The sequence below is a fragment of the Stegastes partitus genome, unplaced genomic scaffold (genome assembly GCF_000690725.1).
Source record: "Stegastes partitus isolate 25-593 unplaced genomic scaffold, Stegastes_partitus-1.0.2 Scaffold84, whole genome shotgun sequence".
Classification (NCBI taxonomy): Eukaryota; Metazoa; Chordata; class Actinopteri; family Pomacentridae; genus Stegastes; species Stegastes partitus.
The window spans coordinates 380,608-399,821 of record NW_007577815.1 but is presented as its reverse complement, the minus strand read 5'-3'; the positions used below and the strand labels follow the sequence as shown (position 1 = coordinate 399,821).

General features: G+C 39.2%; 1 pseudogene; it reads left to right on the top strand.

Annotated features, from left to right (window-relative positions):
* The first annotated feature begins 17,951 nt into the window (after positions 1–17,951).
* On the top strand, positions 17,952–18,837 carry LOC103353811 (tripartite motif-containing protein 16-like; annotated as a pseudogene).
* The last annotated feature ends 377 nt before the right edge of the window (positions 18,838–19,214 follow it).

Below are 19,214 nucleotides of genomic sequence, written 5' to 3'. Positions count from 1 at the left end.
CATCTCCTTGTGCAAAGTGCGCTGAATAGTTGAACGATGCACAGTGACACCATCTGCAGCAAGATCATGTTGTAGGTCTTTGGAGCTGGTCTGTGGGTTGAGTTTGACTGTTCTCACCATCCTTCGCCTCTGCTTATCTGAGATTTTTCTTGGCCTGCCACTCCGGGCCTTGACTAGAACTGTGCCTGTGGTCTTCCATTTCCTCACGATGTTCCTCACAGTGGAAACTGACAGCTGAAATCTCTGAGCTAGCTTTTTGTATCCTTCCCCTAAACCATGATGTTGAACAATCTCTGTTTTCAGGTCATTTGACAGTTGTTTTGAGGCTCCCGTGTTGCCAATCTTCAGAGAAGATGCAAAGAGAACTTGCAACTGGCCACCTTAAATACCCTTTGTCATGATTGGCTTCACCTGTGTATGTAGGTTAAGGGTCAATGAGCTTATCAAACAAATTTTGTGTTCCAATAATTAGTGCTAAAGGTATTTATATAAATTATTCTAATCAATAAAACAACAAGGGTGCCCAAATGTATGCACCTGCCTACTTTTGTAATTATTACAATTATTATTAAGTAATTATTGCACACTTTCTGTAAATCCTGTAAACTTCATTTCACTTCTCAAATATCACTGTGTTTGTCTGCTATATGATATATTTTACTGAAATTGCTGATCCAAGCAACCAATGATTTATAAAGGAAAATCTTGAAAATGATCAGGGGTGCCCAAACTTTTTCATATGACTGTATAGCGGTGCCCCTATAATTTTGATTGTTGAGGCAAAATAAACCCAACTTGAATATTCTGATTTGGTACATAGGTTGGATCAGTCCTGTCAGTCATTGTGTGGATTGGGTTACTCAGCAGGAGCTCTAAATGTTTGTATAAACTTGAAATAAAATCTCACAAAGCTGCAGAATCCAAAAAAGAAATGTTGTAACTTTTAAAGTATGAAAGCTCAACTTTTTTGACTTACTATATCATGATATTAATGCTTTAGTTTTTTTTTTTTTTTTTGTCCTCACAATTTTAATTTACTATCTAGTTTCTTCAACGCCGTCCTCCAAAAATTACATCCCTATACAACTGAATCGCACTCTCAATTACAGTTTGGGGATAACACATTTTCTGCAAGATAATATTGATTTTTGATGTATCACAAGTATGTTTTAAATCAAGTAATCATTGGCATTTATTTTTATTGCTTGACTGTTTCTCCTTTGCACCCCACCAATCATATATTAAATGTGGCAGGAATCACCTACCTGGTAACCCAGATAATGGAAGAGAAGGTTAAAAAAATGTTGTTGCATTTGAACCCAAACCAGGCTATTTTTCTAAACCAGTGTAATTTTTATGTTTAAAATGAAATGATGTTGCTTTCAAAATGTAAATGAGAATGCAGTTTAGATGTATAAGAACATAATTTTTTGGAAGGTCCTGTTGAATTTCTTTGACTTGGTCAAAATTTAGCTTCAGTGTGTTACATTTTTAAATGACTGTGTCTTAATTTTGCCTCAGTAAGTCTTTGCATAATGTCTCATAAATTTGACTTTAAGACAAGTGTCTATTTTTGTCCCTTGACAGATATGGGCCTCCATACAACCCTGCCATGTGACACGTTTACCACCCTCACTGAGAAACCAACTTGATCCTACAAAACCAGCTGGAACAAGGAGGTGAAAGACTACAGCTATAAACATAACGTAGCCTAATAGAGTGTTTACTGTGTGTGACAGGAAATGAAAATGGTGGCTTAACAAGCATGATGTAACTGGCTGTTTTAGCAGGCTGTATGAGCAGTTCAACCCTACAAAACCCTGCACATCTCTTTTAGATGAAGGGGTAAAAAAATACTGTTCATTGTTTGGATTCCAATAAAGTCAGAGTCCTGGCATCAAAGCTAGAATGCTACGAGGACACTTTAAAAGGTTCTTCCATACACCTGGAAGCAAGGTAGCTCCCATTGTGGGGCACAACTGTATACTATAACTCTTATATCATGGCCACAAAATCTCAAATAGTTGAGGCAATCAAAGAAAAAGAAGAGGAAAGCTTCAAGGTGGTGTGCTGTTGCTTCAGGACAACAGAACACAGGTGGCAAAAGTAGCCAAATGTTATTTTGAACTGTTGCCCCATGAACCTTACTCATCCGACTTACCCGAACAATCTTTCTCTTGCATTTTCCTTCCAACAAGTACCCTTGTAGCTGTTGTCCATTAGCTTCACTAACTCAATACGTCCAGCATTTACTTAAAAAAAAAAAAAACTGAATCCATATTTTGACATAGGTGTGTATCTGCCAAACTCTTGCTGTTCGAAGTTGTACCTGTCTTAAGTTTGTAAGTCTTAAGAAAACTAAACAAGGGTTAAGTATAACTGCAGCTTCTGTAGATTTAACTATCATTGTATCACACATACCTACTTAACTGTAACTTGGCTGTACCAGTACTTTTCATGTTTCCAGTTTTTGAGCTCAAATCACTGCTAACATCTACTCCACTGGCTAACAGCGGTTAGCTAGTTCTGGACAAAAACACAAGAAGTTGTGTGAAATAAAGTTGCTAAAAAAAAAAGAAAAAAGAAAGAAATAAAAAGATACTACACAAAACAATATTCATTTTTTATATACTTTTAAAAGTTTTGTTACCCTACCTTTCTAAGCAGATTTCAATAACAATATAAATATATTTCTAAGACAAATTTTAAGAACTGCATGATGTACGGCTGAGTAGGTTTTATCTATAGACTGAAGTTTTAGTCATTTATGTCAGTGGGAGTTTGAAAGCTTTCCTGGCCTTATAGGAACCCATTATCAAGACAATAGGTGGCTTTCCATTGCAGGGACTCAGGGCAGGAGTGAGGTGGTATAAATGTGTACAGGAACAGCCCTGTAGTCAGCCTTTCAGTCTTTTTGTTTCCGTTCTGATACCATATCCAACAACTTTGACCACTACTCAAAAGCAATGGCAGTAAAAGTAGTTAGTAGACATAAATCTAGGTCTATGAGCATGCAATGGAAATAGAATAATGGAGGTTTGTTATGTTTTCCTATGCGAAGACGTTTAAGCTAAAGCTGATGACGTTTTAGAGGAGAAGGGGGCTATTTGATGAGGGCATCAATAGTGGCAAAAAATGGTGCTGGTTGCCGTCTTTAAGTTTAATCAATCAGCACAGAGACCTACACAGTGGTTTTAAGGGCTTCTCAGAAGTACCTACTCTGGAGTAGGTACTTTTTTCTTCCTAGAAAACAACCCTGAAAGAGCATCTATAGGGGTGGTTCTTGTGGTTAGAACATGTACAAAGGTGCAGGCTGTCCTAAAATGGCCTGCAAGTCCCAGCAGTGGAAAACTGCGTTATGATTTCTGTATAATCTAAGTTATATGACAGTACAATATTTGTTTTGGACTAAGTTGTCAAGTTTATTGTGACAAAACTTAAGTCATCGTTTTAGGTCTTTCAATAATTATGAACCTAAAACAACACTCCTCCTGAATTATTCTTGTGAAAACACATTTTCAGACAGTATTGGTGTTATTGTAGCAATCTGCATCACATAAAATCATGTCTTCTTTTTATCTGGTCTGTGTTTGTTCACCTCCACTGTTAACACTGTGAGCTGCTGCCAAGTCAAAGCTCATGAAAAAGAACCTGGGGCTGCTTGGCTCCCTGTGATGAGCCTATCAAGTCTGGGCACGGCTCTTGACAGTGGTTTGTTCACTATTTGATTTGGGCCTTTGTGTTTGTGCTGATTAAATAAACTTGAAATCACAAGCTGCTGGAAAACACTCATAAATTTGATGTCAGAACGATATTACAGTGGGAGGATTTTTCCAGCTCTGTCTGTTTATATAGCTCACTTAAGGGAAAGAAAAAGAAGATTCCCTGGGGGCCTCTGTTTCATGTGTGTCGGTGCACATACACCAACACACACACACACACACACACACATACTCAAGTGGAAGCCATGCCTCATATACATGTTTTTCTCCACTTATCTTTCAGTCGACAGTGTGGTCGAACAGTCATGTTGAAGTACATGGTTTCTCAACCTGTTCTCATCCTGTTTTTCAGTCCACAAATTGGCATCATTCCAGCACAGATGGACAAAGATGAAATTCCACATATCAGTGTTTTAAAAATGTCCATGTCACGACCCCAAGCTTGAAAAACTCCAATGTCCCACATCATAACTCTGTCAACAGTCATTTTCTACCACCAAAGGCCAACCTGAAAGTCTACATATTTAAAACCTCTGGAAGTCATTCTTGTTCCCATTTTAGCTGAACTGTCTTTCAAGAACTCAGGACATCAGGTAATGCGTCACAAGCTTGATGTGGCATTTATACCTTCTAGCTTACTCAGCATTGAGCTGTCTTCAACGCTAGATTCTGACTTCCATCATTTCATTCATTTGTTCAGTTTTCTCCTGCCAGTGGTTGAGGCCTGCTGATGGAAGCAGCTTCCATCAAGGATATGATGACACATTTTCTTGACGAGAAAGATCAACGGTAATAGGTTCCTGGAAATCAAACTCAGTATCACTTCGAGGGCCAAAACTAAATTCTGGGAAATAACGGTGCTTTCAAGTTGGGTCGTGTTTACAGTGTTTTAAGATGAGTTCGTTAAAATGAACCACTGATGTGGTATTAACGACTTTGTAAGTGGGACTTTTATAATAGCTTCAAGCTTACAAGTTGTACACATTTTTAAAAGGTCACTTCACACATTTTTTCACTTACTTGTTGTGGTACCTACCCATCTAGATGGTTGCCATTTTGAGTTGCTCAAGTTTAGGACATTCATGATAGAGTCCTGCTCACCACTGTTTTCTTAATCTAGCTCCTCCTGGATTTCTGACTGTAACTGCTCCCACAATGTGTGTGTTCCACTCTTGCACAATTTAGAGTTCTGTTGATTTTGTGTTTTCTTCCAGCCTGCAAAGAAAACACATTATTTTCCTGTGTTGTATTCATAAAGAAATGCTTACCTGTCAGTATTAATATAGCACAATTATAACTTTATTAATAAGAATTAGTTATTTTAGGGCAAAATTTGACATTTTACACATATCTTAATAGTATTTTGTTTATGTGCTGTCATGTGAGCACCACAGAAAGGTGTAGGTGTCAACTCATAGGTGGCAGATTTGTGCCAGTTTTATATCAAAACAGTTTCTAATTCTTTTCCGTCTTTGTCAGCAAAACATTAGTAATGTATCCACAGGTCAGACTTCCTTTGCTTTTGTATTGTAAAACCCACTTTATTCTCATTTTTGGCTTATTTTGTTGACGTCATTCTTCGGTTGTGGTAAATCCTTTTTTTGTTTTTTGACTTCCTGATTAAACCCATAGCAAAGTTAAAACCACCCGGTCCCAAAAGATTTGCTTTGGGTCCAGCAGGATCCACAGGATACCAATGTCAATGTAGTCATCTAAATCATGTTTAGACTTGAATACAAGGGAAGTAAATGGAAATGGGATTTGTCAACACCATCTCCTGTCAAAACCATTTCGAAATAGTGGCCCTACTCAAGGCCTCATTGTAAACAAATCTCAGGAACATTTATTTTCCCAAAGAAATAGTCCAAATTAAGACATAAAATTCAGATTTGGCTGACATTTCTCTGAGGGCCATCAGCAGGTCAGATTTAAAGTTGCTCAATATTTTGGTTTTGATGTAATACCTAAGAAATATATTAATATTCCCGTTATCAGTCTACTTGTGTTAATTAGCAAATCAAGCCTAGTGTTTTAGCTTTCACATCCATTGGCACATGAGGGTTTACTCGGGTCCAAGTTATGTCAGTGTCATCATCAGAGGGGGTGCACAGGGTTCTGTGATGTCTGCAAACTCTCTGATTAGTTGTGACTTGTGTAGCCTCTGCACTACAAGGCCACCAAATATATGTGACCCATGACCTAAAGTCAGATGGACCATTTTAATTTGATTTATCCTGCACATGTGCAGAATACATAGATGTCGATCTACTGCGCAAGTATGGAACATATCCTCCAGGTGGATTCCATGTAGAGTATAAAGCAGTAGGAGAAGAAATTCTGATATTTCTTCACATTTCTTCTTATTATATGTGCATTCTTAGTACAGTGTAGCTTAAGTAAGTGATGTTAGTCCTTGTTTGAACCAACTGATGTTTCCAATAAGCTAAAGTTCACTTCACTCCCAAGGTAGCGGGACATGTTTCCAGAGTGTGAACACCCCCAACTACTTATCTGAAAGCTCCTCACTCCTAATGGAAATGGTGCTACTGGCCTTTAAACTGTAAGCCAAGGTAGGCTTCACACTACAGTCTATAACCATTACATGTTAAGTTTAAAAAAAATACTGACAAATAAGTTCAGCTTAATGTAGAACCACACTGTTTCTCCATTTACATTGTTTTAGGCTCATACTCACAGTTTAGAAACCTTGTTATAAGTGTCCATGGCCAAAAGATCTGTGTTCTCCACAAGAACTCTTGTGGAAGAAATCAAGTTTCTCTCATGTTTCTCTACCGTGAATACAGAAACTACTCACATAATGGTATTACAGAAATCTGGCTACTCCAGAAAGCCAACAGTAGCCCAGTTCTTTACATATAAATATGTCATAGTTTAGATATGGTTATGGAAAATAGCCTAAGAGTATAATTTAGCAAGATCCTAAGCTCCTATGAACTTAATTATCATATATAAGTGATAAACTTCTGCCACAACAGAGTGATGACAGGCTTCTTCAGGCCATTGAAGAACACAGGCTGTGTTCCATGCCTTAAATATCACATTTCCCTTCCACCAAAGGATGAAATGAAAGAGACATTTTGCTTCGAAATGAAAGCAAAGTTTAGAAAGTTAGACGGATGAATAGATGGATGTGTTTACTCTAAACTCTGATGATGATCTGCTTTTAATTCTAACCTTATGCCAAGATGTTCTTGTCTGAGTGAAGCACATAGTATTTGGTAGATGTTTTTCTAACCAGGACAAGAGGCTTACATAGATAACTTTGAATAACTTTATAATGGTCAAAACATCCACCAGAATCCTAAACCTCATCTTAATGCTAATTTCAACAAAAGTTGCTTCAGTCAAGAAGATTTTAGTTAGTTCCCTTTAGCCATGCTAGAGTTTAAGAATTCTTGGACCTTGAGCAATACTAAAATATCTCAAGACCTGTGAGGTTTGATTGACTTGAACCTAAACACTATCATCAGGTCAAAGTTTGATATTGCCTTATACTTCTTCCGAGTCATTTGTGTTAAACAGCACTAACTTATAGCCCCCTCCTGGTAAAAATCTAGTTTTTTACCTTAATGTATCCTTTCATAACAATCTTAAGGAACCAGTCTTATTTATTTGTATGCTGGGGCTTTCTGCATCATTATTGTTCTTTCGAACTGCATTCCAGTTCAAACATGTATGGCTTAATTACTCCAGTATTACAGAATGCTATTGTGTAGTGTTGAGCACTTGTACAGTGTCAGAGAGTTATAGGTGAGCTAGTGAGCTCGAGCTCCAATGAGTGGGGAGGAATGAGTCTAGAGAGAGGCAAAGACTACATAAATCCACACATTCTAGACGACACAGCAGTGTTTCATCTAAGCCATTTTAATTTTTTAACTTAATTTCAACTTATTCATCTTTTGTGTGACCTACAAGAAGAAGTGTTCAGCTCATTGTACTGACCTTTTCCACTGACAGACATTTTGGCTTTCCACAACAGCAAAAATGCAAGTGTAATTAATAACAGTACAAGACCATTCTAGTGGTTTTGCACAATCAGCACTGTCATTTTTAAACAAGACTGTCAAAACTTCCAGCTCACTGGTTGCAGTTCACCTCAGTTCACTATCGAAAAGACCTCACAGAGACTTGAAACTTAAAGCTATGATATCACTGAACTCAGAAGGGACTATAGTTGTTTTCACACATCTGAATTTGGACAGTTAATTGTAATTAGTGATGTGTTATAGCTGTCAGAGTCAGACATGTGCTTTTTATTGGGTGATGAGAGCTGGACAGTCTGCACACTAGTTAGTGAAGAGACATTAGTAATCAAAGAAGTAACTCAAGATAGTGATGCTTTAGAAAGAAAATATCTGGCAATGGATATGATGATGAGGAGCTCCAGGCTGGATTCACCATTTTATTGTATCGGCTTAGCCTGAGTACACTGAGGAGGGGCACAGAGACAGAACCAGAATGCTGGGCTCTTAAACAAAGTGGTGGATGCTTGTAAAACATGACAAACTATGTGGTCCAGAACAGAATGTCTTTGCTGTTTTTGTAGATGGTGTGCATCCAAACTAGCTAGAATGTCTTGATCAGAGCTTATATATAAAGTGATGCTGTGTTGTTGCCCATTGGATTTGCATTTGATGTTACTATCTTTTCCATTTGGAACCCGAACCAGTAGTATTCTGATCACTGGGTATACCCAAACAAATCTTAATGGGTCAAGACCAACCCTGCCTGTCTCTTTACTCACCTATTCTGTGTGTGAGTTATTTGGGTTACACTTGAGAGCATGCTGTGTGTCAGCACTTCCGTCACAGTTATCGGTTAATGGCCACAAGGCAGATACAAAACCTTCTAGAGCCTTCAAACCTGATTAATGAAGCAATTACGTCCAAGTAACCACTTGCACAGTTGTTATACGGCCTGAATTTAGTAACTGAGAACATAATAAAGCACCTTCAATCAGTTGGAGCCAAGTGGCAACCTGAAACATGGAAGTGCCAGAAACTGCTGTTCCTCAAATGGCTGCTTCTGAAAGTGAGTCAAACTTCCCATGTTAAAATGTCCAGCTTACAGTGGAAATAACTGCATTTACAGCCTGGTACAAAACCAGTTTTGGCCTCTATAGCTAATTTCTTCATTCATGACTACAATCTGATGGGTGAGTTTTATATAACTTACTCATTTAATTGTGTTTAAGTTAATAATTAAGGGCATGGCAGCATTGAGTGGCAGGACTGCGCTATCAATGGAAAGTCCATGGCCCAAAGACATAGCCCACCACAGCTCCACTTATGCTCCACCTGTTTGCTAATTTTTGGATTAGATTAAGTTTGTCTTAAAAAAAAAAAAAACCTGGCATGGGCCTTCAAAACAACTGCATTCCATTTAGATGAGCCACTTCCACAGTCCTGGTGTTGTGCATGCCGGCTCTCCGTAGTTCCTTGCTGGGATACTCGATGGAACTAAGCTATTCAAAGTTAATTAGTTTCGCCTGTGCTCTTCTACTTTGCCAAGTCAAAACGTCTGCCGTTTTGTCACACAACTACGTAATGACGTCACTCATTTTAAAGACACTTGCTGGACTGTGTCTGCAGCAGGAACAGCAGCATCGGACGGCTATTGAAATTTAAGTAACAAAGATGAGTTCCAGATTTTCAACTTATTTTCAAAGTCCTCTTGATCAATTGGACTGAAAACAATCTTGTCCTGTAACCTACTGGTTTCCAACATCACAAACATAAGAATAGGAAACTTTACAGAAGATGATAAATTAGTGAAAGAACAACATCTTTTTAAAGGAAATGATACAGCGCAGAGAGCTTTTCAGCATTCAACACAGCATCCACTCCTTAGAAAAATGAGTAACGACTCTAAAACTCCAGGACTGGTTCCCCGCCTGGTAATATAATGCGTACCTTGTGTTGTGATGGCCATTATTAGCCAGGTTACAGTAGAAATAGAGGAATGCCTGTGTGGACCATGGACAGGAGGATAATCTGAAGAATGAGTCTGGAGAAAAGGCCAGCTCGTATTTCACTGGCCCTGAATGGGAGACTGAACTGCTATTTGTCCAAGCCTGCAGGGCTCATAATGAACGACACGGCGTTTCTGTTAGGGCAACAGTATCAGGTCATAGATCAGCAGTGTCAGCGAAAAACATTACTGTCTGGGCTTCGGCTGAGGTGGATGTTTGAAAGCTGAAACCAATCGGAGTGTTTTTGCACTGAAGCTGCTGATAGGAAATGTTAATATTTGAAAACCTAGAAGAAAATGAGAGGGATGTCAGTGCAGGAAAAACCTCCAGAAATGCTATTATAAAGGCAGCAAAAGAACCATCCATCAAATCAGTTGTTGATGACACTAACTGGCTGAAGTCTGGCATTTACTGAAAGGTCAGTATCGACATGCAGATGTCAGGTGAGAGGGAGAAAACGTCTCTCCAGAGGGAGGAAATATGGCAGGAGGTGGTGTGGGCATGACTTTTGTGATAGGGATGTGGCCTTGGATGGATTCTGTGTCAATAAATTATGGGAAGAGATGGCAATATGAAAATATGGTTCACTTACCTGGTTATCCTGGAAGACATACCCTTTCCATCTATCTTTAATTCAAATGCTTTTTTCTTTCCTTTGCTTAGGTCATTTCACCTAACATTTTCCTTTGCTCTCGGCTGTAGGCTGACGTAGGAGAGGGAAACCCCACATAAAAATCACTGTTCCTGCCTTAAAGGCTGACATAAATCTTAATTATGGGAGGGCATAGCACACATCACAGTAAGCAGTAAGTCGAAGAGATGTAGACTCTGGTTGGATGGGGGATTTTTTAAACGTGGAAAAAACATAATTCATGTTTTTCCAAGAAAGCAACACATTTGTGTCTTGTGATAATTATACATAACATTGCAAATGAAATAAATTGAATCTCAGTAATTCATCATAAGCCAGAAAACAAGTGGTAGAAATGAACTTTGAACTATAAAAGCTGAAACATTTATACTTGACATTTCCATAAATGCTACGTTCCTATGACATGTTCCTGAGGGATAAATTGTACTTTTTATTTTAAGACATATATTTGACAGCAACACTGTATAGAAAAAGTTGAGAAAACACAAAATGACAAGGCAACAGTTGGTTAGAAATGACCTGACTTTAACCAAAATGATCAAGTTTAAGCTTTGTGTTTATCCAACTGATTTTTTTTTTCTTCAGTCAGCTTACTCCAGTATAGAGTAACAATGTTTTACGTCAGTACTGTTTTGCTTCTTTAAATGAACTGAGCAAAAAAAATTCAACTCTGTAAGCTATATACGACAAAACTCTGTTGAAAAATGTATAATTTGTTGTGTTGTTACCTTCAAAGCACTACCAGCAGCCACTATAAGTTCAGCAGCATTAAGAAAAACAAACGATCTCTCTTAATGCAACGCATGATGCAAAAAAAAAATAAAAAATTACACTTTTATAGTAATGGCTAATGGAGTATATTTATTTTATTTTTTTAAATTAATATGTTTATACCTTGATTGAAGACTCTGTTAGCCATTTAGTCAACTGAACTGAAGATTTCAAGGTCTGAAAGTGAAAATTAACAAATATTTTTCATATTTTGTCTAATTACAGGGTGGCATGGGGTTACAGTGGTTAGCACTGTTGCCTCTAGAAGGTCCTGGTTTCAATTTCCAGCCTGGGATCTTTCTGTGTGGAGTTTGCATGTTCTCCCCGTGTAGCGTGGGTTCTCTCTGGGTTCTCCAGCTTCATCCTACATTCCAAAAACATGTTGATGTTAATTGGTGATTCTAAATTGTCAGTAGGTGTGAATGTGAGTGTGCTTGGTTGTCTGTCTCTAAGTGTAGCCCTGTGATAGACTGGTGACCTATCCAGGGTGTCCTCTGCCTTCACCCTGAGTCAGCTGGGATAGACTCCAGCCCCCCATGACCCTACAGAGGAAAAAGCGGTGTATAGATAATGGATGGATGGATGTCTATTTACATGAAGTCAATAATAGAAGTATTTGCAAAAAAGATAATAACAATTAACAATTCACTGGACATTTAGGTCAGAATTTCTTAAATGTATTTTAGTTAATTGTGCTTTATTCATTTAAAAGAAAAATGCATTTAATAAGTGACTTTTACACAATAAACACAGAGAGAAAATTGAATTTGTACTTGGTGCGTGTCAAAGTAACTCTACATGAATGCCAGAACCCAAGGCTTCCCAGGAGAACTCTACACTGAAATGAGATTACCAATGTTACTCACTTTGTGTGTCAGTGTTTTATTGTTGTGACTGATCAGTATCTGTTAGTTCAAGGAATAGTTGACAGTTTTGGAAACACAGATGTTTGCTGTTTTCTTTTCTGACAATTGGATGAAAAGATTGATGCCACTTTCACGTCTTTGCACTACACCTACAGTCAGCAGCAAAGGGCTTCATGTAGACTGGCACAAATTCTGAGTCAAAATCACATCAAATATCAAGCTAGATCATGTTTGCTTGAAAAAAATGTAAAAGTCTGTTTTTTTTTTTTTTGTTTTTTTTAGTTCAGTTTTTTTTACATGGCACTAAATCACAACATACTATTGGTCATCTCAAGGCATTTCACCAGTGTTAAACCCAACAAATCCAAAGATTTCCTTCGAACAAGCACTTGGCAACAATGGCAAGAAAAACCCCACATGTTGGGTTATGTGACCAACAAACAGTTAGCCTGTCGCTGAACACACCATTAGCAGCTTAAGTGCCACATATTTCCCTAAAGACTGTAGTAAAACCAGACACTTAAGAAAAGTGCGTACTGGAGTCAGATCCATCAGGTGGACAGAAATGAGACTCGGATTATAGTTTGGGATGTTAGCCATGACTGTTTTGTTAAGTGAACATGTTACAGTGGTGCGTTTACTACTTCATTATGCTGGCCCCAAGTGGCCAAAAACATCTGCTCATTCTGGTTAAAGTACCTAAGAATACATGGACTGTACTTTTAATAAATACTTTGCTATTACTACTACTTTTAGTTTCAGATAAATATTACTAAACTGCCAGATACCAGCTGTAAACAATCCTATATTTTTCGTTCTTATGTTGCCTATTTATTCACAATGCTTTTGAGTTGCAACTTGCCAGTGAGTGCTCTACAGTGTCCACCAGTCACTGCTGTGGTGGGATTCTGAGTGGTTGACAGTTGGCTCCCTCTAGTGTTACATTAGAGCAGTGCCACAGCCAAAACAGCATGGATCTGATGCAGTTCAATGGAGTACTGGGTTGCAGTGCTGGATTCCTGGAGAAACGTCCATTCTACACAACCTGTTCTTATTATTACGCTTCCCTGTCATGACCTAAATGATTCTATAGATGTTTGACAATGCATGGAGAAAAAATATGAAGAGAACTTTTGGTTACTGTGAGAACTTTCATGCTCAGTTTTGTTTTTAGACAACACTAAATCATATTGGGATTCAACACATGTCCTCAATGAAAAGAAAAAACAATGTAAAGAAAATGTATGCATGTAAATGTATTTGCTATTGTGCCACTCAGTAATACAGAGTACAAGACTGTGTCTTCTAATGAAATGTAAAGGGTTATTTATTTAAATTACATGTACTTATTAAGTTGAGGATTTTGCCACAGCCACAAAGTTGACAATATTACAATTCCAAATACTTTTCCTTGGCTGAAGACTGACCCTACAGTGCCGTAAATCCCACCAAGCAGGAGCTCCCAGTAGCTTAAACCAAGACGATAAAGTGTTTCTCACATACTGGCTGACCCCAGGTTTGGTCTCTGGATACCGGCCTCGACTCTCTCCTGGCCAAGAGAGGATGAGGTGAGATGCTGTTGGACATTTACACCGATATTCAATCCTTGGCAGCACAGGATGTTGCTTATTCTCTATTCACTGTATGCCTGGATGCCAAGACAAACATGCAGCTGCCTGGCAGTCCTCCATCTCTGTGGGCAAGACTGGCATACGACCGGAACCCCCCCCCGACTCACCCAGCCTTCCCTGGAGGGTGACGGCCATGTGTGTTCACAGTGTGCCTCATTTTCTTTCCCTACCAAGGTTTGGCCTTTTTTTTCCTGCCTTTCTGGAGTCTTGTTCTTAAATGGAAACAGTCCTGATTGCCTGCCTGTGGTTGCTGGAGTGGGATGGCAGTGGTTTGGGTTGAAATGCTATCAAATGAGGTGTGGAGGAGTGAACCCTGATATATTTCCCCTCATCACTCCTTTATTCCTCTCCTGTTTCCGTTCCTCAGAGGAAAGAGGAAATAAAATCTATCTTCTAACAAAATAAACTGAATGATTACAATAAAAAAAAGTGCAGCAAGTTCCTGAAGGCTACAATTAAAATGAGTTTTAAAGTGCCTATATTTCCAAGTACAAACAAATTACCAACATCCCGTCACATCACTCAGAAACATGCTTTACTTCAGATTTTGTGTCCCTTTGACACTAATGGCAACTTTTACTTTCAGATAGAGATAAATTCCTCTGAGTTCACCTTCATACTCATTTTGACATTGCAATATTTTACAAGCTATTCAAAGTACGATTAATAAGAAGTGTGATATGCTTAGACCTTCAGGCACACAAACATGCACTGACTATATAAAAAAGATGTACAAACCCTCTTTGGTTTTCTGAACAGCTGTTTTAAAGCTCAGTGTGTTGGCTCCAGCCATCACTATCTTGGTGATGTCTCCTGGTTAATCCAAGCATGAACCCAAAGGTGAAGTTGAAGCGGTAGCTGAGGCGGGTCATGAACTATCATACATGATGAGACCAGAAACCACAAGCTCATATTTTGGCAGCAACGTCTTTCTTACAACTGATAAAAAATATATGCTCAGACATTAATGTAGTGTGGCTTGTACACAACATAATATAAGTAGCTGTAAGAAGATTATTTATATCCATCCATCCATTAGAGGGGGAGCGGGGGGCTGGAGCCTATCCCTGCTAACTTAGGACAAAAAAACAGGGTACATCCTGGACAGGTTGTCAGTCCAACACAGAGCCAGAACAGAGACAGACAACCACACTCACATTTACACTTATGGACAATTTAGATTTTCCAGTTTAGCACGTGTTTGGACTATTCAGTGGAGTCCCCTTGAAAACCTACGCAGCCAGAGACATTAATCTTTATTATTTTCAGAATTTTTTCATGTCCTACTTTTTTCAGTGGGAGAACCTTAAGAAACTAGAACATGTGTTGTTGCAGTGCTTTAACAATAGGTCTTACTGGATGCTTTGATTTATTTACTTTACATCGCGCCCACAGACAATAAATATTATGTTGTCATGCTTTTCAGCACACAGAATGTCAGCGTCTGGAATAAAGTCTTTGGAGCACATCTCCCCTGGTTATAGTAGACAAGCTGCACTGTTGGCTGCATAACATGTTTGTTTCAATATCACAGAATATTCAATAAAACAGCTTAACACTATTATTTTTTTCCTTGGAAGAAATATAAAAATGCATGTTTTCCAAATAAATAATTGCAATAGGCTATATTTTAGTATGATTTTTAATAACAAATACACATTTTTGCAGATCATGAGGGCAGAGGGAGGGGTAATTTCAAAAAGAAAAACTTTAGCATTAAAAAAATGCATAGGTTTAGTAAAATATATTTGTGTGTGTGTGTGTGTGTGTGTGTGTGTGTGAGATGCAGATGTTTTGTCACCAGATCACCTCAAGATGGCACTGTTCCCCAACATTAACCAAGACACCATCAGCTGTTTGGCACATTCAATGTACACAAACACTCCTTATATTCCTTATTGTGCCTCATTGTAAATGCCAAACCAACATAAAACGGGGGGAAAAGTTGCACCACCATTGAAGGCAGAATCCTTTGAGGTGTGGATAGACGGATAGTCCCAGGAGTCATAGTTTATTCATCATCATGAATGAGGATATGCGGAGACACCGAGTCTCAGGTCCCATGCGTCCAAATGATTGATGGTATGTTTAACTGTGGACTATTGATCTGTTTCTGCATGTAGACGTGGTGCTTTCCCTTCTCCTGCCAACTGTATTCTCCCCAGAGAGCCACTGATCCTCTAACAACAAGCCATTCTGCTGGGTGAGCTGTTAATCAGCAGTTGTGTGATCCACGCTCACCACGAGTGGAGGGATTCACAGGGTAATGGTTTCTGTGAGTGGTAGAAAAAAAAATAAGGACATAAAACTAAATGATTCAGGTCATAGTTTTTTCTGTGGTTCAATGAGACCTGGAGAATTGTTGTTGTTGGTTTGTCAGTGTTTATCACAGTGATAAATACTATTTACGAGGCTGATAACTGGTTAATGCTCGTTAGAGCTGCACAATTGATATGTTCCAAAAAGATCACATATGAATGTGAAAGGACTGATCACCGTACTTTACAGTTCCACTGAGCTTTGTCAACCATTTTTACATCCCCCAGCTCATCATTTTGATGACAAATGAAAAAGAAAAACCTTAATAACTGAGTGAAGCCATACACTGAATGCAGACGCTTCCACACAAATGTACTGCAGTATACAAAAAAGCAAATAACATCACGTGGCTCCAGCTTAAAGATCTGTACATGCTGTGTGGCATGTGTAAAAATGCTGAAAAACCCAGATGGTTGGGATTGTGTTGCAAGATGACAAGAGGAAAAGATCTAAGTAACTTTCAAAGAAGGTTCATTGTTGGGGCACAGATGGTAGGAGCTTCGGTTACAAAGACTGCTCAACTGGTCTCCATTGAAACAGTGACTAAAGTGACATCTGATTTTAAATCGATGGGCAAGACATCAGTGAGGGTAAGGAATTGTGGTTGACAGCATACATTTGATGAGTTCTGGTGAGTATAACTGTCAATGCAGGACATGATCAGACTGTCAGACAGTCCACAATTATAGATATAGAGATTTTCTTTCCTGCCATTGCAAAGACCTGTACATCATAATACCAAATAAGAGAATATCTTTAAGAAGAATGCTGTTCATCCCTCCAGTAGACTTCAAGCAGCGTTGGTCAGGTCCTTGTCGGGGTGTGGGGCAAACGCACTCCAGGCGAGACTCTGATCCGGCATGTTGAGTTTCGGGCGGATCGGAGCTCATGCGGCCTAGTTATACGTCACTTTTTGTTTAATGGCGTGTTGGGCCGTGGTGGCAGCGTGCTGTGGCTGGGACTCGGCACATGCGTGTACAGTTTCAGGCAGATGGAAGCACGTACAGACCAGTTACAAAGCACGTCCCTTTTTATGGCGTTTCGGTGAAACTCTGTGGGCTGCCATTTCCACGCTGTCAGTCTTTTGCAGAGTGTTTTACTAGATTTGAATCACCATGTCCCATAGCTTGTGCTGTCCAAATTTCAGATGTTTATGACATTCCCCCTAGGAGGAGATAGATTTTGAAAAGTCCCGAAAATGAAGGAAAAATCGCAAAATGGCGTTTTGTCAAAATTCCAGAAGGTGCCATTTCCACGCTGTCAGACTTTTGCAGAGCATTTTAAAAACTTCAAATCATCACCTCCTGTAGTTTGTGCTAGCCAATTTTCACGAGTGTACGACATTCCCCCTAGGAGTAAATAGATTTTGAAAATGCCCCGAAAATGAAGGAAAATCAGCGAAATGCTCACTGTTTTTCCAAAATGGCGGACCTCCTGTTGGATGTACGATGTGGACACCCTGGACTTTTTTGCGTGTCCTGACCTATTACAAATGGCTACCAAATTTCATAGGCCAAATGTGCTTCCAATGGGACTTGAAATTTTCTAGGGGGCACTGTGGAGCCTTGTCACCCTTGAAAAACAGGGCAAACTAAATAATGTTCACATAAAGAATCTGTATTTTTACCAAAAGTAATTAATTATTTTACATAGTTTATACCACAAATCTGGATATTAATGTACTGAAATATCAAAATACTTGGATATTAAAACACTAAATGGTCAACAACCAGGATATTGATGTACTAAATGATCAAAAGCCTGGATATTTTTGTATTAAAGTCTCAAAAACCTGTATGTTAATGTACTAAAGTTTCAAAAACTTGGTTATAAATCTACTAAAGTATCTAAAACCTGGGGGGGAAAAAGCACTATAATGTTAAAAACCTCAATATTACTTGTCAATAACCTGGATATTACTGTACTAAAATATAAAAAAGACTTGGATGATAATGTACTGAGGCATCAAGAACCTGGATATTATTGCAATAAATTGTCATGGTGCTGGATGTTATTGTACTTAAATATCTAAAAACTGAATATTAATCAAGCAAAACGTTGAAAACCTAGAAATTGGTCTCCTACTGTGAGAATCACCTTCAGCCTCACTATGATGTAGCTCCATTAAAGAAACACCAGCTGGTGGAGCCCTCCAAGAACCTCCAGGAGAACATCTGCCTTCATCATAATACATTGATGGAGATGTTCTGTCGCACTGATCAGCAGCTGATCTGTTGTCTCTGCTCTGTGGATGAACATAAAGGTCATGACAGCTTCAGCGGTGCGGCAGCAGGGGCGGAGGAGGCTGGGGGAGTGTCGGCTTGTCATCTGTCCGTGGATCCAGGACAGACAGAAAGATGTGAGACTGCTTCAACTGGAGCTGGAGGCCATCAATGTCTCTGCTGATAAAACAGTGGAGGACAGTGAGGTGATGTTCACCCAGATGATCTGTCTCATCCAGAAAAGAAGCTCTGAGGTGAAGCAGCAGATCAGATCCCAGCAGGAGACTGAAGTGAGTCGAGTCCAAGATCTTGAGAAGAAGCTGCAGCAGGAGATCAGTGATCTGAAGAGGAAAGACGCTGAGCTGAAGCAGCTCTCAGATACACAAGATCACAGCCAGTTCCTCCACAACTACTCCTCAGAGTCCACACACTTATCCAGCATCCGCATCCGTCCTTGGAGACACTTTGAGGACGTGACAGCAGCTGTGGAACAGCTCAGAGACAAACTACAGGACGTTCTGAGAGACACATGGACAAACATCTCACTGGCCATCACTGAAGTGGATGTTTTACTGTCAGAACCAACGACCAGAGTTGGATTCTTAAAATGTTCACAAGATTTCTCTCTGGATCCAAACACAGCCCACAGAAAGCTGCTATAATCTGCTGGGAACAGAAAAGTAGCAGCAGTGAATCAACTACAGTCTCATCCTGATCATCCAGACAGATTCACTGACTGGTGTCAGGTTCTGTAGAGAGAGTCTAACTGGAAGTTGGTACTGGGAGGTGGAGTGGAGAGGAGATCGAGGTAAGAATATCAGCAGAACAGGGAGCACCAATGAAAGTGCATTTGGATTCAGTGACAAATCCTAGTCTTTATATTGTGACACCAACAGTTATGTATTTCTGTACAACAAAACTAAAACTCCTGTCTCGGGTCGTCCTTCCTCCAGAACCAGAGTTTACCTGGGTCACAGAGCAGGTATTCTGTCCTTTTACAGCGTCTCTGACACCATGGCTCTCCTCCACAGAGTCCAGA